The sequence below is a fragment of the Corvus brachyrhynchos genome, unplaced genomic scaffold (genome assembly GCF_000691975.1).
Source record: "Corvus brachyrhynchos isolate BGI_N302 unplaced genomic scaffold, ASM69197v1 scaffold370, whole genome shotgun sequence".
In the NCBI taxonomy this organism is placed as follows: Eukaryota; Metazoa; Chordata; class Aves; order Passeriformes; family Corvidae; genus Corvus; species Corvus brachyrhynchos.
This window is the reverse complement of record NW_008235977.1, coordinates 2,323,075-2,345,650: the sequence shown is the minus strand read 5'-3', so window position 1 is coordinate 2,345,650 and position 22,576 is coordinate 2,323,075. Positions and strand designations below refer to the sequence as shown.

At 37.8% G+C, this 22,576-nt stretch overlaps 1 long non-coding RNA gene across 4 annotated transcripts in view; it reads left to right on the top strand.

The window, feature by feature from the left end:
- Positions 1 to 22,576, top strand: part of LOC108445301 — a 45,493-nt gene that overhangs the window by 22,265 nt on the left and 652 nt on the right. For 2 of the 4 annotated variants that reach the window (XR_001860120.1, XR_001860125.1), the window contains exons 3-4: positions 6,522 to 6,663; positions 12,732 to 22,566. This is a non-coding gene — a long non-coding RNA (uncharacterized LOC108445301). The remainder of the gene's footprint in view (positions 1 to 6,521; positions 6,664 to 12,731; positions 22,567 to 22,576) is intronic. The other 2 variants (XR_001860124.1, XR_001860126.1) reach the window with 2 other exon arrangements.

The following is a 22,576-nucleotide window of genomic DNA, read 5'->3' as shown; positions in this document are numbered from 1 at the left end:
TGACATCTGGCTGTAACAGCATGACCTCTAATACCATGCTGGACATAACCTCAGTGCAGGCTCAGAAGAAATTAGGAACACGACTTTGCTGCAGAAAATAGGAGTAATATTTGTTGGCTTATAGAATGGCAGTGACGGGTGATTTAAATTCAAAATATCAGCAGTGAAATCTTGGTGCATTTAGAGTTGTCCTATTTAGCTATTTAACTGACAGCTGGTGATTAATGTAGATATAAAACTGTGAAATGTCTTTCTCTCAGAATACAAAGTTGATAGTGGTTTATGTTTCAGTTTTTTGGTTGCTTTCTCAAATGAATTTCTAGAAGCTGAAGACCATGAATAGAAATGCTGAAATACAGCAGTTTTCAAAGCTTTCAGAATAGCCATGATGAGAAGTTGTTTTAGACTTTAATTGAATTGATAGTAATAGTGAGGAACAATTGTTTTGATTTGTTATTCACCATATTTTGGACAACTTCTGTAACTGAATGACAGATTCAAGTGCATTTTTAAAAGTTAATTACCTGTTATCTCCATGGTGCTGCATTTTATACATATATCTTTTTTTTTTTTTCCAGCACATAGTACAGTTTTCTAATTGAACCACTGGCTCTCTTATTCAAATCGCTATTTTTAATTATTTGCACATTGAAAAATCAAATATGATGCTTCAGCAATAAATTAGAGGGATCACATTAGAGGGAAATCTGAACATATTCACTGATGTTGTTAGCTGATGACTTTCTAACATGACTTCAATCTGCACAATTATGTGCAGTCCAGGTTTTCCAGCAGTTTGCAGGCAAGTTCAACAAACAACAAAGAAATGTAGGTGACTAAACAGTCTAAGATGAGAATAGGTCTCCTTTCAGGATCCAGTCCAATGCTCGCTTAGGCAGGAGGGCACTTCATTTGCACTTGCACAGGCATGGATCAGGTCTTGACTAAGAGATTTAAAGGAGGGAGAAGCCATCCTTTTCTTGGTCACTGAAAGAACTTCCAGTGATGGACAATAAGGATGATGGCATCATTTAAATCTGTGATAAGTTACAGGAAAAACTGAAAATAAAGCAAAAGTACTAGGCTGGAGATGTGCTGACTTGAATGCATCCTTTTCAACCTTGCCCAAAAGTGTCAGCATTAGGGGTTAATCCCCTCACTGATAAACATGCAGAGGCAGTTTACTGACTGGCCTACCCTATACATGCACATAACTTTTAGGGCAGGCTATGCAGACAGAGATCCAGCACAGCATTTAAAATACTAGAGAAATTAAGGGGATATAAGGGAATTAGGAGATGGGCAGTGAGGCTCTGACCTCAGCAGAGCAGACACACCAGCAGAGCTCAGCTAAGCTGGAATAAAAGGGGGAAATGGGCCAGGGTCTTTCAGTGTTGCAGGTACTAACAAGCACAAGCTCCTGCAGCTGCCGGGTACCAGCAGTGAGGGCTTACACACAACACTCTTCACAGGGTCAAGGCCTTTATCTGCTTTCTAAGATAAAACCCTTCAAAAGCGTTTGCTGTGTGTGATAACACAATCCAAGATCATGTACTCTCTCATATTACAGCCAAACTCTCAGAAAGATGATACATCAGAGCATTGTATACTGGGACTTCTACTGAACATGAGACCTCATGAAATATGCAGGTCTTTGCTGTGTGTTTTGTTCCTCGTGCCATCTATTCCCTCCCCTATGAAACTGCTCTGCTTATTTTTGTGGTGATGTGAAATGCAGAGATTTCCTGTTCAGCACAGAGCCACTCCAGCTTGGCAGGGTGTCATGCATGGCAGCTGAGAGCTGTGCCAGGACACTCCCTTGATCTGCCAGGACCCTGATCCAGCTGCAGCCTTGGCAGGTCAGCACTTTTACAGCCACTGTGAGATGGAAGTTTTAATCTGCCTGTTCCAACTCAAATGTTAACATTTTCTCCCCACGCTTTTCAATCATAAGCAATTATCTATGAAAAACAAATTAGGTATGAGATTTCTTTCACCCCTCTACAGTGTTTTGAAATTCCTTCTGCATTGTCTTTTGGTTTTCTGCTCCTTCTTCTGCTCTTCCAGCTGCTGCTTGGCAACACAGATTGCTGTGCAAAATATGAGCTCCTGAAGATTGCTCACTTCAATAAAATTTTAACCAGAGGCAAGCATGCAAAGTAATTGAAATGCATGCAAAGTAATTGAAATGCAATGTTTCAATAGCATAACTGTGGGTTTGGTCTGGTTTTATGTTGTGAGTGAAAGATTCCATCTTATTAAGACAGCATGGCTTCTGCCCAAGTGGACCAAGTAAGGCATGTGCAAGAACTTGCAAGAAGAAAGCCTTGTTGGTCTGGGGACTGGTGTGACATCTCCATTGAAAAAGGACACAGTTCATTGTTTGCCTTGCACAGTAGCTCCTAAATCCCATCCCTGCATGGTGTGGCATGATCTAATTCACACTGTTTAATACGAAGCACAGGGGGTGTAGAGGACTTCTGTTGCTAGCTAAAAATTAGGACACATAACCAGTCCCCTGCAATACTCCTGGCAATTTGATTTGGCCTGGGGAAATTTTCATCACCATTAGAGAACACAAAATGTGTTGGTTTCACAGTCTTCACTACTCCTTCTGTGATACAAAGTTTTTCCCTTTGCATGACCAGCTTTTTTCCCCTAAGAAATCAGTTTTTCATTCCATCTAGTGAATGACTTTCCAGAAAAAAAATTGTTTTCCACTTCTTTTCATTATATAATTTGCCTTTCAGATAGAGCTGGTATTAAAAAATAACCAGGCTTCATGTGAGATAAAATAGCTGAGAAGTTTTCTTCTTAGATTTTTACATTTTTTCCTCCTCATATTCTCATATACTCAATTCATTCCTCATTTTGGTTTTTTTCTTTACTTTATTTTCCACATTTTCAAATTATCTTATGTCTTCCTTCTGCTGTTTTTATATTGTTGCCCTGAGCTCTACAATGGTCTGTGTTAACTGGGCCCCAAGTAGGTGAACTGTACTCTCCAGGTTAGTTGGAGTTATGAGAGGATTTCTAGCAGAGTCTCTCTCCCTCTCTCGCCTCTCTCTCTTTTTATTAATCTTTGATAACCCTCTTTTTGATCTGCACACTACAGCCTTCTAATTTACTGATGCTTTTAAACCTCAGTCATGGGATTACTTCATTTGATTCATGGAAGACCATGAGCAGTTCATATTAACCTTTTGCTTCCTTGGGGTAAAAAAAATTTACTTTGGGGATTTGGTTCACCTGTTGAGAAGGAAGCTGTCTCTTCTTATTTACTGAGATTGCCTCAGTACCACAGAGATGACTCATGCATACTCTGAAGGGTTTAGGTGGCACCATAAATTCACTGCTGGACACCATGGACCCTGTCCAGAGCAAACTGAGGTCAAAAAAGCATTCCCCTTGACTCCGGTGCCACAGAAATTAATGGTAGATGGTGTTCGGTATAGCAAAGCACCCTTGAAAGGTGACACCATGTTGGTTTCTCTGCTGAAAAACAACAGCATAAAGTGACATCATCACACCAGTGAAAGTTGTATCCTCTGACTTTTCCGTATCTGTTTACCACCATTTTTTCAAAAAGATGTCCAGAAAGAGACAAGATCCATGTCTAAAGTATGTGGTAAGCCCTGCTTTTTCACCAGCCCACTGAGCAGGCACAAAATTTACCACAGTAAAATGAGGAAAAGAGTAACTCTCTAATGGAAAAAGACACACAGACCTCTTGAAAGGAAAGGTTACCCAGGATGGCAGGTAAAGGTCTACAGGATTGATCTTCTGTATCTCACTCACTTCTAGGAGTGCAAGGGACTACTTTGTTGGGGTCTGCAGAAAAGAGCTAAGGAAAGCATTCACACAAATATCACTGAAAATCTGGAAGAGTTTGCCCATGAGCAAAACCAGTATGATGACTCCATGTCCTGATACATACATCAGAATTGGAGTGCAAGCTCTCAAGCAGTGGATGTGGTTGCTGTGCTTGAGAAACGGCTAAATCAGAGATTTCTCATCTCTGTCTTTGTCTGTCACATCATAGTGCTGACAAAATAAAGCAAGGCAAGAGGTGAAAGAAGAGCAGACACTGATTTTTTTTTCTGCTTTTCTAAGCATTTTACAACAAGAACATGGCAATTACAAAATGAACCCATAAACTGGCTTAGTATTACCTTAACACTACTTTCTTTCTTCATGAGTTTCTCCTCTGTCCCCCTTAGCATTCAGAGACAAATCTAATTCTTTAAATCTGGTCCAGAGCCCTGGCCTAATTGTTTGACTGCAAACTATTTTACATAGCTTGATTGTATTGTTCAAAAACTATCCCTGTGCATACCATTTTGCAAGTCTGCAAAAAAAGCCACGGACCTAGGAGGGCAACAGCACTTTGTGAGGGTTTAGTACAATGCCACATTGTGTGCACCCAGCAGGGCAGATCAGGGCCATAGCAGAAGCTCTTTCTTTTACAGCTTTTCTACTCAGACCATCCATTTTCTGCCTCCCATAGCATAGGTTGCCACTCTGTAAAAAAAAAAAAATCTGAAAGCATGAGAAATGTCAGGATGAATGTTGTCTTTTCATCTTCACAGAAGCTGCTTCCTGGCATTAAATTTGAGTGCTATACCCTGCATGGCTTATCCTACTTCCTTGCTATAGCCTACCTGCCTCTTTGCCTCTTAATGAATCAGGACTCAATAAAACCTGGCTCGGTCCATTGTACTTGTTCACTTGTAGCTAATGATAATACACAGGGAATACCTTCACCTGGGGCTTGTTGTGCCAAGTCACAGTGCAGATTAGTAGTTCATACAATACTGTATAAGAATTCCAGTTATCTCATTTGAACACCATTTTCTTGCTCTTGATCCCTCAGTGTGTGGGTGTTTTGCACTAGGAGGTGCTGGTCTGTTAAGATTGCAGTAAGAAAGCCTCTCAGGCTTTGTGGAGGACAATTGAATGCTATTTATTAGAGCTGGCATTACAAGAAGAGATTAGCATAGAAAATCTTGTGTCCTAGACAGTAGGAACCATGAGCAGTTTAACACCCAAGGGGTCTCTGCTGTGTGTGCAGCACATCATGTCCATAAAAGAGATTTGACCCTTTGTCATTCAACTTCTTGTGTGACTTTTCTACACAAAAATGAGTCTATTCATCCTTTCCACTGTCAAACAGCAAGGGTGCTCACATGACAACTCCTTGCTGCACTCCTGGACAAAGAGAGCAGGAGCTGCCACAGGCTCCTCTGCTCTCAGAGCTGTCCATGTTTATCCTGCAGCCGAGAGGTTTGTGCAGCAAAGCACAGGCCTGAAGGTCACAGTGTGTGTGCAGCACAGCAGAGCACAGCAGTACTGACAACCCACAGACTGGAATTGCATTGGCTCTTTCACATTCAGAGCTGTGTGGGACACAGAACCAAGCCTCTTCCTCCCTTGCTTCCTTCTGCTTTGTTTCTCTGCAGAAGCCAAATGCACTCATAAATCAGTCTTCACAAGTTCTTCAGCAAATGACTCAAATTGCCAAAGGGACTGAAGAAACAGCAGTAACTAGTGACACCAAAAGCCACACCTGGAGCTGCACTAGCAGCAAATCGTGCAAGATTTATAGACATTACTGAGCCAATGCAGAAAACACAGCTGAAGTCATCAGCCTAGGGTGAAGCAAACTTACTGTGCTGTGGCACTGGTGGAAGATCTTGCTCCAAGGTCATATGATCCCAGAGGTTCCAGAGATTTTAGGAAGAAAATGTCTGCAACATACACGTACAGTCCTAGTTTTATGCTGCTCTTCTTTATCTCCCTACTAGCCTAGTGAGAATTGCTAGTGTGTCGAGACATATGAATGGATTATACACAGCCTTAAACTGCCAAACACTTGACTGCAATGGAAAGCATAACATTTCAGCACGGTGTAGAATGGATGTAGGAAGAAAAAGGAAAAGGAGAGGAAAGGATGAGGTATTAGGATGGCTCATTCTCTTCTGCATAATTTGAGTGACTACAGAAGAAGACAAAGTGTCTTTCTGTCACCCTTGCTACCAACATTAGCTCTTTAAGTCCAATATGCATCCCAGCTAGCAAAATCAAGCTCAAGGCCAGTGCAGTTAAAGTGGAGCAGAATTGAGATAGCCTCAATACTCACAGTCAGATAAATTAAAGATGTACAGGTGTTTATTTGTTCCTAGCAAAGGTATAACCCACCAGATGGCAGGTATAAAACTGTTTAGTTGTGACTGACCTCCCTTACAAAATGCTACACATAGTTTACACAAAATGCTACATATAGTTTATGGGGTAGCTGTGGCTCAACCTTGTGAGTCATGACTTCATACATTTTTGATGAACAACTGCTGTCTTTTCAAAAATTATTTCAGGAAGTGGAAGAACGCTGTCTCTCTTACAATCAGAGAGCAGACAGTAGTGTCAGTCACACGTAGTCTTATTTTACAGTAAATAGACCAGAAAATAGGAAAGAATAACATGAATATTGCCATGTACAAACATAGAAAATTTCTCTTTTTCAGAATTGTGCAACATTACTAGAGAAATCAAGGCCAGAATCATCTGAATCCTCAAAATCTCCAGTAATTCAATATTATCACTTTCTTAGAAGAGTGTGATGTTATATACAGGTGCCCCAGCAGGAGAGACAAAGCAACAAGACAAGTAAGTTGCTAGATACTGCCTTTATCATCTACTTAAATTACATTTAGCAATGAACAAGTCAAATTGCCTCTGTTTGACTTCACTGGCAGCATGCTTCAGTGCAAACACAAGCACAAGCTGAACAAGAAATGGACTCTGTTGCAGTATTTACAGCTCTTAGCACAAGCTCTTTGCATGAGCACTTATTAATTGCCTGCAAAATCAGCGGAATATGTTCTGTGTGTGTCAGCTCAGCACATATTGTACATAATTGCACATTTGAGCCACACGATTGTTTATGTCACTTTGTAATCACACTAATAATTACCAAACAACCAAGTAATTCAATGAACAGTAAATGTAACATTTAATTACTTTATTAATTTCCACATAACATGGAAGAAGGAAAATAACCAGTTCAATCTATAATTTCACTGTGCTCACAAACCCTATCTTTATGCAGATATATGGGAGAAATTATCAAAACACAACACAGGAGATGCACAAACATAACTCAGCATTTGCTTGATGTTTTTCATGTTGGCATCTCTCCTGCATGGAGCTTTGAAAATTTATCCTATAACATCAGGCAACTTCAAGGCATCCTGAACTTCGAAAATTAAAAGAAAAAAAAAAATTCTGTACTGAGATACAAATTCCACCTTCTGTCAGGAACTTACTGATTAAAAAACTCTTTATAGGTTAAGCCAACCATTACATTTTTATGTTGCTATATATTTCACAACATAAAAAATAAAATATTTTCTCCATAAAACCTTTCAAAACCATAAATACTAGCACACTCCACAGCTCCAGAAGAAGTTGCAATTTATTATTTATCTGTTTTTATATTCTGCTGTGGTATCTTTTCCTTTTATAAGCCTGGCAAGTTTCCCACAGAAGTTTCTTCGTCAGCAGTTATTTTAAACTATAGCCCTTCATACTCCATGCTACTCTTATGCTGAACCAGTCCTCAAGAACTAAGTAGTTTTTAGCAGCAACGTGTCTTGGTTTGCAGAGACACAACAAACCCTGCAGTTAATGAGCATTAAGCTTTTTAAAATTCAAATGCATCATTCTGAACCACAGCTTAATTCATGCTGAGAATGATTTTTTCACAAGTGTTTCTGCATTCACGCTGCATTTGGTAAACATGCACAAGACAAAGCTCAAGTTTTCAGGGGCAAATTTTGTCAGACACTCTCAGAGGAGAGCATAAAATCCTGAACTCAAGGTTCTCTATCTGCATCCTGTCTCAGCTAGAACATGAGCCAAAGAACGGGCTACTTTTATGGGCCAGCAGAAGTGCATTTGAAATCTCTGTAACATCGAAACACAGATGCAGCCCCTAATGTCCATAAGGCTGTTTCTCCTAGAAAGTGCCCCTGGATGTACCTGAGCATTGTCAGAACATGCAGTCTTCCCTGGGGAGTGATGGTTGCCCATCTCCAATCAGTCACCGCAGCATGTGTTTGACTGTCAGTGACAATGGCAAAAGGTCCAGGTCAGCTCTCACAGAGAACAGGCTGTAATGGTCAAAGGACTCAACCAAACCCTCCTTTGTCCTGGCCTGCAAGGATCAGGAAAGAACTGATTATTTGTACTTTCTGGAAGTGGCATAGTGATCTTAAAAATTCAATCTTTTATTGAGATTGCTATCTAATAACAGGGCAAATGGGAAGGGGTTAGCACCTCTTAAACTACAGCCTAGACCTACTGTGCAAATGGCACACCCCAGATCAGAGCTGAGGTTCACCTGTGCCTACACCAGAAAAGTTACTTCAGATAAGCCTAGGAGCTATCTCCTCTCAAGATAAATTTTTAGCTTATCTGTTCATTTATAAAAATAGTTTGTACTTGGTTTATATTTCTTCTAAACTTTCAGACATTCATTGACAATTGACCAGCTGGATACTTTACCGAGAGACTGAATTAGTAGTGAAATAGAATTAATATTAAAAAGGCTTTAGTGTAAAATGCTTTGCTTTGTCCTTGATGCTTAATACTCATATCTTTCAGCTCATCTACTTTATTTATTATACTTTCACCTTATCTTTCACATTTACTCTGACACACAGAAGTTCTTAGTTCAGAGAATATAGTACAATGCAAAGGGTTATGAACATAAAAAATGCATTAGAGAAAATGTAAATGCTCAGATTTTTCTTGATATTTAATACTCATATCTCTTAATTCATCCACTGTATTTATTAGACCTCCATCTTATCCTTCACCATTGCTTTGACAGTAAAAACTTCTTGTTCATCGAGAGGTATGACTTTGTGCTGAGTACTGAATAGCACTCATGCTGCAATTCCTAAACTTAGGGGCTTGGAGCCGGAGAAACTGCTTCTGAGGGAAGAATCTGAGGATTTTGTGCTGTTACCAATGGCCTTTCAGCTGACTTTAGTTTTTAAGAGCTAATTTTCAAAGTTTTTTGATAATATATCTAAAGATACTTTACTGCTATTCTAAAACCAAGCTGAAACCAAAATCCCACTAATTTCCTGAGAGAGAAAGGTTCTCTAGAACTGAGACAGTTAATAATAAATACTGCTACTCCTATGAAAAAGAAAAAGTAATGAAAATATAATAATTTGACTAAGACAAGGTGTTGAAATGTTGATAGAAATCTAACTTACATAATACAAAGACAAATGCAAAGGATCAAAATACCATATAATTTTGGAACCATTACAATATGCCTGAGTGATTCTTTATTAGGGAGTCTGAAAAAAGCATGTAATTTCATCTTCTGCAAAAGCTGTAATCTCTCTGCTGGGTGTGTTAAAAATGGCATTTCAACCTCCCCTGTGAAAGTCTTTGATTTTGTGAGTTTCTGTCAGGCTGGTCTCATTACTTTAATGCATTTTGTGTATATTGTAATAACATAAATGTTTTAATGCATTTCTTCTCAGATCAATCTGGACAGTTATCTTTGAATCACTCTTGTGTAACGATAGGTAAAGAAGTTATAATTGGATCAAGGGGAACTATTGGCAATGAAGAAGCATTTAAACTTTATTTTGTTCATTTCCCTGAAGAAGAACTTGCAGTAATAGGCTTCTGAAAACTACTCCTAGTTATATTTTTTACTTCTTGACTTTTAGAAAACACTTATGTGAGATAAATGAATTTGGAAATGAACATGAAGTGCAAGCTATAATGCATATCTCCCTCACAAATCACTTGCAAACCATTTTTATAAAATGCAATTAGCCATGTACAGTGATGGCAAGAGACATACTTTATAAAAACTGGAAGCCATCATACTCAACTTGTCAAGAAATAGCCTCCAGAGAGCATGGAGCTGCAGAAGAGAAACCTCACTGCTCTTTAAAGTGAGGCTGATTTCCTGGAATTATTAGAATGAGGACTTCTTTTTGACAGACAGCATCACCACACTTTGTAAAAGATTTCTATCTCAATGTCATGGAATTGAATCTGATCAGAAAGGTAAAACTCTATGAGGTCTTGGGAAGCCTCAAAGCTGCAATTTTTCCTCATCAGAGTCTGATCCTCTCCACTGAGGTACCTAAAATATGTCACTGAGTACCAGAGCAGTTTTGGAAGCATGAGTTGGGTCTTGGAAACAACTCATCCAGCACAATGGCCATATCAGCAGCAAACCATTAGCACTATTTGGAAGCAAATATCACTATTATAAGGGTCTCTCCAATTTATATATACTGTTATGTATAGAGGTGATGACAACCTGACAATATTTAACCTTCTATCTTGAGCATATAATTGAAGGAATAATAATAAATTGCTGAATATAAGAAGGATATCTTGAAATGCCATAATAACCACTCACATGCCATTTTACTGCCATGTGAAAACTCTACTTCTGTAAGCCTACTATCATTCTAATGAAGTAAATAGCTTATTCATTAGAGAAAAATAAAAGCTTGAAGCTTTTAGAGTTCAGCTGGGCATAATTTACTGATAGTAGCAAAAAAAAAAACAGAAAAAGGTCAAATTTTCTACTTAGGCAGAACCATCAGGCAATTACTTAGTGGTACATCAAACAATAACACCACCATTGTCTCCAGAAACAGAAAGGTTTACAAGTTTGTGTATATTATCTAACACCCTTAAATTGAGTTGAAGATGTGTGAAAACAGAGTTATGGGTTCGACCCTTGGTCATTTCAGAAGCCCCCTATTCCAATCACCACTACTTTCAGTGCTGTAATGGATTATTATCCAAATTGAATACTCGAGTCAGGGTTTAGACCACTGAATGCTTGTTGCTCACCCACACCAGGTTCCTTTTTCTGGTTTTTTGCCAATTATTTATGTAACCTCTTGAGTGCTCCCTGAAAGGTTCTTGGACAAATGTTGATCAATAACCATAAAAGGATTTTAAAAGAGATAACTTGATACTAGCACTGTCTCAGAGGTGGCAGAGAAAGACAACACACACCAAGCCCAGTGCTCAACCTGATCTAACCATAGTAATTAGGCACTTCAGCTGTGAGCCTCCTACACGTGGCCTCTTGCTCAGTAGGGACGAGTTTAGCCTTTGGCTTAACCTCTGGCTAAAACCAATCTGAAAGAGCAGACATGTCATCTGCCTGAGCACTGTCATTTAATTCCACAGATTCATATTTCCTATCATTAGGGATATGCTGTATCATTTACAGGAAGTATCACTTGCTGAATCTCTGTTGTTCTGACTTCAAGAGTTTTCTGATGTTGCCAAAGAAGTCTTTCTTTGCCTGGAGGCTGGCAATGGGTTATCAAACATGGTCTTTTGGATCCACTATTTAGCTCTGATGATTTGGCCACTTACACCATTTATTAGGACAAGGAACTGGGTTTTGCTTCACTTGAAAATTGGTTTATCTAATCCAAAAGTTGTACTGTGGGCTCAAATGGACTCCTGTCCAGTTTGGTTGAGCTGAATGTACCAATCCTAATTGTGAAAGATTTTTAGGAGATACCTGTGGAGCAAAGAAGAAGAAAGCTATCAGAAACCATAATTCAGTGTCAATGAGACAAAATCTAAAGAAAATTTTACTCTGAGGCATTTTTTGTTGTTGTAAAATACAAGATATCAGGCTTGCAATGGCAAGACTCAGACTCAGCCCAGTGTTTAAACTTCCAGGATAGTTTAGGAGATGCATAAGTACAGGCAGATGCACAGGGAATCAGGTACCTTTAATACACAACTTAAGCAGCAGAGCTGGTCAGCAGAAAATTATATTAAAAACTAGGTTAAAGATTTTTTTTTTTAATTTTAGAAAAAAAGGGTGGGGGGGGGGAAAGAAGGGAGCTAAAGGCACGGTCTGCTTCTTATCTCTTTATTTAAGACTAGAGTGCCAGGTAAAAACTCTAGAAATTATCTGTGTCAGATTTGCAAAGGCGTCTGGTCAGCTGCAATGCAGGAAGCAGCTCTGTGCGAGGTGCTCAGAGCTGGGCGAGAGTGATTGACTCATCCACATCTACTGGGGCCAATACCTGAGCTATTGGGGGCCTTTCTAAAGCACCTTTTCCAAATTACCATGTATTTATGCATCTTGCCAATTTTTGACTCTGAACTGCCTAAAACTTTTGAAAATGGAAGCCAGCTCCTAAAATATTAAGCATCCTTGAGTGAGCAAAGTTTTGCTTCCCTATTCCTGAACACAAAGTACTGATGGATTTGCCTTTGTAGTGTGGCCACTACATCCATAGGTTCCCTGCCCAAAACAAAACTAAAGTTACTGCTAGTAAAGATGCTTTTTCTGCGTATAGTTATCTGTATCTTATAGTTAGCCAAGATTATGACTCCTTTATGTATGTGCTTTTATTTGTACAGCTGCTGGCATAGCAGGGAATCTGTGGACACTGCTGGTTTGTTGGTACATGTTCATGTACATTGTACCAATTTCATGTTCGTGTAGCAATCCACAGGGGAGAACATAATGGTTTTGGAGTTACATCATTTCTCTCTTCCATTTCTGATATGAATTGAAGGAAATTCATTGGAGAGAAACTGGGCTCAGAGCAATAAGTTATGGATCAGCAGAGCCAAGGGCCTAAAAGCAGCAGATCAAACTGGGGAGAGTAGCCCATATAGAAGTGTTTATTTTCTTTTCTCAGCTAGAGTATTTCCTGGATCTCCCTGGGTGGCAGAGATGCTGGAGGTGAAGAGGAACAGGAGAAAGACCGTAGCAGATCACTTAAACTGTCCATGAAACTGTGGTCTTAGCTTTTGCTGAGTGTTTAAAAGGCAAAGATGTGATTGAACATGGAAAGAGGAAACATCAGAGATTCTCTGTGTGCACTTCCACAAGAAAGTGGATATGTATATAGGTAAGATAATTTCTTTTTAAGGTTTGCATCAATTAATAAAAGGAGCACCCCAGGTTCTATCAGCTTGCTTGGCAAAACATTTCTCCTTTTGCCATGGATTAAACTGTATCTTTACACACCTAGGGAATTTTTTCATTTTGCCATATTTCACAAATGGTTTAAGAGTAAGCAAACATTACTATCCTTGCAGAATAAAGATTGTAATTACAAGAAAATTTAAGAGTCCTACTTGACCTTTAAAAACTGCATGCTTAACAGACATATTTATGACTGCAGACACATTAAAATTTCTACACTTTGCTGGTATTTATGAAAAGTGTGATCACACAAAATCTTTTCCTTCTTTCTGCTCTAAATTGGGACAATGCTTAAGTATGTATGTGAGCATTGCACAGATATGAAAACTTTGCCTGGTTTCTTTTCAAGTGTTGATGTATTCTGCTACTAAAACATAAGCAACTAAGACTATTGATATGTAAGGCAGCTGTTAGTGCTAGTTGAAAGAGAAAGGTGGGAGCTTGAACATCAATTTTTCTAACTTTCTTAGCCAACAAACCTTCCTGTGGAGAATGTGGGGGAAAAAACCCATGTCAATTCCCAGAGTATTATCTCATTTAATACATGCTACTCCTTTTCCATATGAACAAATCACTTACACTGTCCCCTGGGACAAAGTCGTGGGCCTTGGCAAGGTCCAGTCCTTGGCAAACTGCAACACTCAAACCACAGAACTTTGGGGCACAGAACTGCACAGAGCAGTCACTCCTGTGAGTGTGTATTTTCAGTCTTCTCTTGGGAATAGAGAAGAATCTTTCTTCTTACTTTAAAATGCTGACATTGGCATAAATCCAGCATGAAAATTGCAGCACAAAAGGGAGATGTTTCATAAAGCTGTAAGTGATTGAAAACAGGGAATTACAATGCTAACTACTTTTCAATGTTAATTATAGAAGCTGCTACCAGGCATGTTCTATATATACTCACCCTCTTTTCTAGAAGTAAGAAGTGCACTCTCTGTGATCCTGTTATCATACTGAAACAGGAATTCTCATCATTTTGCATTGTAACTGTATTTTGATACAGAAATTTGTCCCACATATGGGGCATATACAATTTAACAGACCAGAAGAGGCTTTCTCTCTTCATGACTGTGTAACATATCTGAAGTAGTGTAAATATAGCAGTTTTTATTTATCTGACCACTTCTTAATAGCCAGAAGTGGAACTAGTTCTCTTTCTTGCACCACTTACCCACAACAGACCAAAGTTTGGGAATCTGCCCACATTTAAACTAACATTTTTCTGACCTTGGGGGCATTTCTTGAGCCCGGTTTTATATTTGGTATGGAGAGGAAGCTGACTTCTTCACAACCACAAGGACCCAGCTGCAGAACAAGAATACCAGCACACAGAAGTGGTACCTCTGCTGGTGTCAGACCACAGGTAGGGCTCTGAATTAACTATCTAGAGTGAGTTTTCCTCTTTTTTTTGCAGCCTTGGGCAGTTAGTTCAAGTACAGTTTGTACATTCACTCAGGATGCACTGCTATGATCACATCAGGGTGTGCTGTGGTAACAAGGATGAGAGGGCAGCCTGTGGCCTTGACAATATAACTTTTTCATAATTCTAGAAGCCAAAATGGCTAGTTCATTCCATGAATTTCACAAATTGGGTAAATAATATTTTGTATGCTCTTGTTTTGTATTCATAAGTATTTGAGTATAAACATGGAAGAGTAGTTTTAGGAAAATGAAATTTTGATTGTATATTGGTAAGTCCAATTTAAAAAATATGAAAAAGAAATATTAAGCTTACAGCAGGACTTCATTCTCTAATCTTTAGCAAGACAGTCTGAGGTAAGTTATTTAGCAGCTATCTTATTTAGACTCTTAATGAAAACTCTGTATGTTGAGTACATTCTCATTTTTCCTTCTTCCTTCATACAATCCATTCAGTGTGATATATGTTGGCAGTAAATATCTTAATATCTTGCTACCAGTGGAAAAACTTACATAAGGGTGATTGATCTAAAAACTGATTACCATTTCAGCCTGAAGACATGTTCTTTTCCCTCCCCCCGTCATAAAAATCTTATCTTTCCTTGGAACACTAAGTGCAGTGACTCCCATTGAGTTGGAGAACCCTATTTGAAAAAGTCATAAGTAAATACGTGAACCCTTCTCACATTGCACTCTAAAAATGTCAAGAGATATTTCTGATCAGCCCATAATTGGTCTCTCACATATTTCCTATGTCAAGCATTTATAACTAGCATAAAGGTCTTTTGTAGACTATTTTTACCAGAAATAATATCACAGCTTTGAAGCGCTATAGCATAAAAACAAGATCTGGTTTTTACTCTATATTCTCATCTTACATAGCGCAGAGGGGGAAAAAATCAGTTTAAATTACTGTGATTTAATGAAAAGATATTGACACATACACAAAAAGTAAAAGTCAGCATGAATTATGTTCTTAAGCCTCTTTATAGATTTTTAAAGTTTTATTCTCAACATGTAACTTTTACTGGGAAAATGTTAACAGCAACACGCTCTGAGAAACCTGCAGCTCTGGGATGTTGGACACAATCCCCTGATTGGTATCAAAAATCTGACTAGAGATCAAAGCATGTGCATGTGCTCTAAGTTTAAATATCAGTTAAAAAAAAGGTTAATTGCTGTATCAGGCTTCTCGTGAGGTGGGAGGCTAAACCAGAGCTGAGCTAATTTTGTTTCATGAAGGGTTCACTTTTTAAGGGATTTATTAGAATGTTGTTCTCAGGTCACATATGAGAACAGTTTTCTGGTTAGACTTCCATAGCAGGTAATGATTTCTCAGACAGCTCCAAAATTCACTGCTTTGAACAAAGCAATGACTTTTTTTTTTCTTCACAGAAGTGATTAAATGTGACCTAAAATTATTAGAACCCCCAAAATGTGGCATTTTTGAAATGCCAGTGAAGGAATACACACACTGTATCATGGAGAACTTTCATGTTGTTTCCTTCTCCCCTTTCTAACTACTGTGCTTTTACATAAAGAATTTTGTGGTTTCCATTTCTAAAGGGAGTTAGTAGGGATGTATCTGATAGTATTTTCCAAGGAATTTTACTTTTTGAGCATTTCTCTATAGTCTTAAAACTGTGAACATCGTAGATTTATAGTTACTGTATACTACCAGAATAATCCCCAAAACCTATTTTAAATTAATGTCTGTTCTGATTTCTCCCTAATCAGATGTTTTTTTCTTTAACTTTAGGCTCTAGATCCATGAAGAAAAACATTAGCAATTGCTCCCTGGGGTTAACACAGTGCTTCAAACAAGGAGCATTTAATTCCCATAAGTAGAGAGATGATCTAAAGAAATCCTATAAATGATGAGCTGAAAAGAAAGAAGCATTTAACGATGCAGAAATAACAGGTTTCATTGTTCTGGCACCAAGAAACTGTGCTGTGCAGTCTGGAGCTCCATCTCCTGGTGCTTGTCAAAGAACTAAAATAATTTCCAAGCGTCCCCTAATCTAAACACAGGCAAGTCAGTGCATGCAAGCCATATTGCAGGGGCAGTTGCAAGGTCCCAAACCCCACAGCAAACCCAGGTTTAGGTTTGTAACCCCTGTGGACGGGGAAACACAGCTTTGAAAATGCTTTTCCAGGTCTCCCTGGACTCACTGGAGCAGTTCACCAGCTCCTTCACCATGGGCTGTGCTTACACAGAATTATGCTGCATTCAGTGAAGATCATGGGAATCTGTGCCCATCGTGTCACTCACAAGTTTTGGAGAGGGTGGAAACTGCAACTGTGCAGAACAATAAAAATTAAGCGCTCTAGTGTATTTCTTTATTTCTTTATTTGTGAGATGCTGGAGGAACTGTCATTTGCAGGTCAGAATATTGTCTAGTGAATAAATATCTGAATTTCTCAGTTAAACTTTTTATTTAAAGGCTTTTTAAAAATATATGTAAAAATATGTATCAATGTATAATTCTACATATCAATTTTACCAGAGCTGTCAAAATATGATTGCTACTTTACAAAATATCATGTGGCATGGGCAATACCATACAGGTAGGTGAGCCAAACATACAATAAACAAGCGAATGTAATACAGGAGGGAATAAATGGGTCAAGGTTACGATGTCAGTTGGAACAATGTCACAATGGGAGGTTAAGTTAATGAATTTTGTCTATGCATCAGCCACAAAAGCATCCTTAACAGGAAAAACACCTCAAACCATTCATTTCAGAAATATTTCTGAATAAGAAAATTGACATTATTATGAGTATTGCTTATTTTATTAGAACCTTCTTCTGTCATCTGGCTGGTAAATGTACCCATTCTTGTTATACTTGTATTAATTTTTCTTCATGAATAGATTCAGAAGTTAATATCTCATCCTTTCTTAAGAAGGATCATTATATAAATCACTTAGGATGTTTTTGCTTCTATTTAAGTATTTACAAGTAAATAAGCTATTTTATTCAGCCAACCAAAAATACTGTAACTAAAATACATTGCTACTGCTGTATGGTAGCTGGATCATTAATTTAATACAATGGCTTCATTTTATCAGCAAGCCAAGTCAATCCAATAGTAAAGTTCACAACTCATCTATTTTTGTTTTATTTCTTCATCATTTGCAGGCTTACAGGACCACACGGAAAGCTAAATCTCTTCAAGAGAAGACTCTTATGAGAGAAACAGAATATACAATGTGGGATGGAGGTTTCTTTGGGAATGAGTGGTAGCTGTGAGCTGCATTTAGTTCAAGTACCTGTCACTTGTGCGCTGCTGACCAAGTGTACATCGCCCTCCCCATTTCATTTGCTATCACAAATTATTGAATCCAAGTCCTGCTTCATTATCTCTGTGTAAAAAGGTATTAATATTACCAATTTAAGCTAGTTTACTCCAGATTTATCCCACTGTGAGAGCAGACTTTAACCTGTAAGTTGGTATATCTATAACCAGCTGCTCAGTAAAGTAAGGTGCACCCATTTCTCTTTCAGAAGCTACTCTTAAATTTCATTGACTTAATAACACATATGTTAAATATATAGAGGAAAGAATAAATATTAAGGGGAATATGAAGGGAAAATAATAAAAACATGAACAAATATTATTAAAGAGCTTTTGAAATATTTTTTTAGAGTGAGAGTAGCATATGCTTGTATCTACTCTGAAGTTTAATCACATGTAGTGTTGATCTTAAAAAGACAGATAAGAATTGATTTGGGACTATGAACTGCCTTTCTTGTGAATCATTATACAGCACATTCCAGTAATATATGTCCATCCTCCCACAGGGAGCAGAAAATACTCAAAATCACTGGCATTATGTGTGGCAATTCTCTCAGAAACTATCATTGCTACTCAAGTTATTGCTGATTCTTATTACAAGGCACATGCCTGATCAATAGCAAGCTTTTATTAGTTCCTTTACCAACCTTTCAACATATTAGACATGACTGATGTTGTAACTTAAAACTTGTCAGGAACAACGCAGAAAATATTCAAAGCATTGGTTTAAGCATTTGGGAAAGTTCAAGTAGCTGTGCTTTTCTGTTATTTTCTTGCAGCAGTCTGATAATACTTTAATGAACTCTGGCCTTAAGCTCAGACTGACAACACACCAAAACATAATAATTCTTGAGGGTGAGCTTGCAATTCCACCCTAGTATTTCTGCAGGCATTTGTCTCTGTGGCTTTGCATGGATCACATTCAGTATTCACAGCTGCAGGTGACAGAGCAGGATGGTTGATGTCCATCAAGTTAGTTACACAACCTGTAATGATTTTCTCATGTGATGGTATAATAACAATTTATTATTATTTTCATTAATTAATTACTGCACAGCCTATATTATTTTGCCTGTCGGTGCAGCTATGAGAGAAATCCAAGAGGTTTCAGATTTCCAGCTGAGATTTCCTACAGGAATGCAATCAGCTGGATGTGAAGGTAATTAGGCCTGTATCCTAAAAATGAGAGCAGAGGGCTGGCTCTCTGTTCTTATTGAAGGAGGCTCTGCTGTGTATACCTGGTTCCCAGCAAGGGTGTGCTGATTCTTACAGTGGTATCATGTGCTTACAGAGCCACAGAGATCATCACAAGCACTGCTTTTTAAAATAAGCTACTGCTCCAAAATACTAGAGCCAAAGCCCTTGTAGGTGTTTATGATTCTGGAACCTTGTTTCAATGCAAATACAACACCAAACTGAGCAATCCTGAATGAGACGATCGTTTTGCTAAACTTTCTCTAGGATGGATGAAAAAGCTTCTCATCATACAGGATCTCCTAAGTGCATTCTTTCTCCTAAAGTTTACTTCCCATATCAATGAAGATTTCCAGCTTCACATCACAAGGAATTTCAATAGCATGTTCTCATTTTCTGTCACATAATTGATGAAAATATTGACTGATATCTAATGCCAGGTCAACCTTTTCATTAATAATTCCTGTGCAACCTCATTATTCCTACTGTTTATGACTTACCATTAGCTTCCCATTAGCCAGAATCTTACCTTCCTTACTATCCTTGTGATGTTCTTCAGCTTAAACCACACAATCTCATGAGATGGATTAGTTTCATTAGTAGGACATAGAGAAATCAGGTCTATCATTTCCCCTAAACCCACAGACCAGTTCTTCTCACCAAAGAAAGGCAGTGGCATGTCTTACCACTACTGCCCTTGGTGAATCAATGGTGTACTCTGTTAATTATATTTCTGTGATTTTAATTAGTCATTCATTGAAACAGCTTTAAACCTATATGATATTGGGTAAGACTCAACTTGTATATCAGTACATCCACTAATGCTAAACAACTTCTAACCTTTCCTTCTTTTAGGTTCAAACTTCCAATGTCGGGCTTGGGGAGAATCAAGAATTTCCACTAACTATGCAGTTCACCTGCAGACTTAACAAAAGTTTGTGTTGTGGGTTTTCTTCTTGTTCCTGTTAAATTGGCCTTTTGAAGACTAAGGGCTTGTGAGCTTTGCATGTTAAAGGCTAAACTCTTGTTATAGTGAAACTGATTTTTTTAAGGCTTGAGGGAGTTTGAAGGTAAATTGAAAAGGAGCGCCATGGAGTCCTTGTGCAAGTCATTCACCTTGTAGAGCTCTAGGCTGAGAGCGCTCAAATGCCACTCTACTTAACAAGCTGAAAACCAACTCATTTAAATAACAAGCACAAACTCCACTTGGGATCCACACCGAGGCATTTGTGGATTGTGCGGCCTGAACTCCCAAACAACATTATTTGAAGAAAAAAAGGAGTAATTCCTTTTTTAAAGTGGTAATTCAGGGATCAAGTCTCAAAAGCATTTGAACATTTCAAGGACTATTGCTATACTAAATTGTTCTTAACTACAAGTATTAAAGTTTAAAAGGAACAGAATACTGTTTTCAAATTCAAATCATTAGCTTCATGTCTCACAAGAACAATAAATCTATGCATATTCTTGTCACTTTAGCAGAAAGTACAATATTTGTGCTTTAAAAATGGAAAGTTAATTCTTGCTAACAAGTGATGGAGAAGATGTCTTGATGGCTCAGAAATGATACACAAGAACAAAACCTAAAATTCCTATATCCAATACCGATCTAATAAAAATATTTTGCAGAGTTAACACTCATATTTCATGGACAAAAAATGCAACTTGAACCACTAAATAAAAAGATATCACATCTGGCCAGTGAAGTCCATTGGTTCAGATCTTTGCTAACTGGAATGCCAAGTGCTGCTATATATTTGTTCTATCATTATAACTTTCTCAGGTCTTTTAAAATGCCATAGTTAGACTTCAGTAGAAGTGTTTGCAGCAGGTTTGGACACCTTCATATTTAAAAGGTTTGCCATTACTAAAAACCAATGCATTTTCAACAACATGAAAGAATATTTGCTAATGTTCACTTTGAATGAAAATATTTATCCATAAGACCATTTAACTTCCTGTTGAAAATTCAGGTATTTCACCTGATCACCATCAATTTTGAAGATTTTTAGTTCCCCCAAAAAAGGCAAGATGCTAATTTTTTCTTCTTTAAAATGAAGAAAAATACATGCCTTAGAAAGGTATCCTGTGGCGTCTAAGATGACAAATTTTACAAAAGTCTCTCTTTGAAGTCAGCTGAGTTCATAATTTTATTGGTTTTAACAGAATTTTTATTGATTCAAAAGTGATTTTAAAGTCCTTTTTTAGATCTGAATGTTATTCAAAAACTACTCAAAAACTAGATCATATTCAAGAGACAAAAAGTGAGCAAGATCTCCAGAAATATCTTAGTTCCTATGATGACTTTTAGAGTAGTTTTGTTAAATTGAAATGTCGTTAAGTTAGAACTAGGCACCTCCTTTTTAGCTGTTGTAAAATGATGAATGGTGCAAGAAATACATGCAGATGTAATGCAAGTGTGTGACTTAAAGCAGAAGCAATAGGTAGGAACTGAAATGTCTGTTTTCAAACTCCGATTCATCACAGTGTTATTTTTCTGTATTAGTTTTTTAAGATAGTTTTGAGACAAGTCCTACAATTCGTATACAATTAAAGTTCCCATTCAGGCAATGGGAACTTTGCCCACTTCCAGGAGTACAAGCTGCAGCACTTGGCCCTAAGAATTTAATATAGCTATAATGACTCATTATTGAATGTTTAGTTTAATAACAACTGCTTATTAAGTGTATTAATCTCAGCCAATGAAAGCAAAATCGTTTAGTGAAAAGCTGTTTTTCTTTACATTAGTGTGCAATTATTTAACTGAAAGTTTCAAAGAGACACATCTAATTACAGTGCTGCTTTAGAAGTATTTAAGCATCAGTTACTAAAATATAGTTTGAAATATGCTTATGGACCTCCTGTAGAGTTGTTAAAAAGCAAAATTCTGGTTTCAGATTATTACTTACAATAGGTTTCCTTTCAATACTTACCAATTTCTTACAAAATCTGCTTAATGTACAGGATTGAACTGTCTCCTGTAAAACAGAACAAGAAGGTGCAAGAACTTCTGTGTGTGCAGAATGTGTATGTCTGTGGTCAGGCTGAGATTACTGACTGAAGATCAAAATTAGTGATACACATTTACAATTAAGAATCCCTTTGCTGAATTGGCATTTATGGGGAAAGCATATAGTATCTATCTAAAAGAAGTCTGCCAGTCAGTTCTCTGTAATTAGAGAAATAAAGAATTTATCTGCCACAAAACTAATTCTGCTTGCCATTTAACATCTTCAAATGTTTGTCCTCAAACTACACATACTTGCCTGTAAGAAAATAATGAAATTATCTTGATTGTTTGCTGTTGTTTTAGTCACCTGGGTTTTTTTAGAGATATTTGTTCCTCCATCATTTATTTCCAGCAGTTTATGGATGACAGATAAGCAATGCGTATCTCTCCTCAGGAGTCCCTGCCAAGCTCTGTACGCCTGGCAAGTATGAAAAGAACAGAAAAGGTATCTTTGGTGAGTAATGTAGCATGTCAAAAGTCTACTAAAATTCTGGTTGGTCAAAGACAGATAAGATATTTGGATAAAAGGAGGCAGAGCCCTGAACAGGCATATGGATGATAAGAGCCAGGTACTTTTCCAGCAACTTTATCCTGCAAAGAAAGGGTGATGCGATAGAGGTGCTCATCT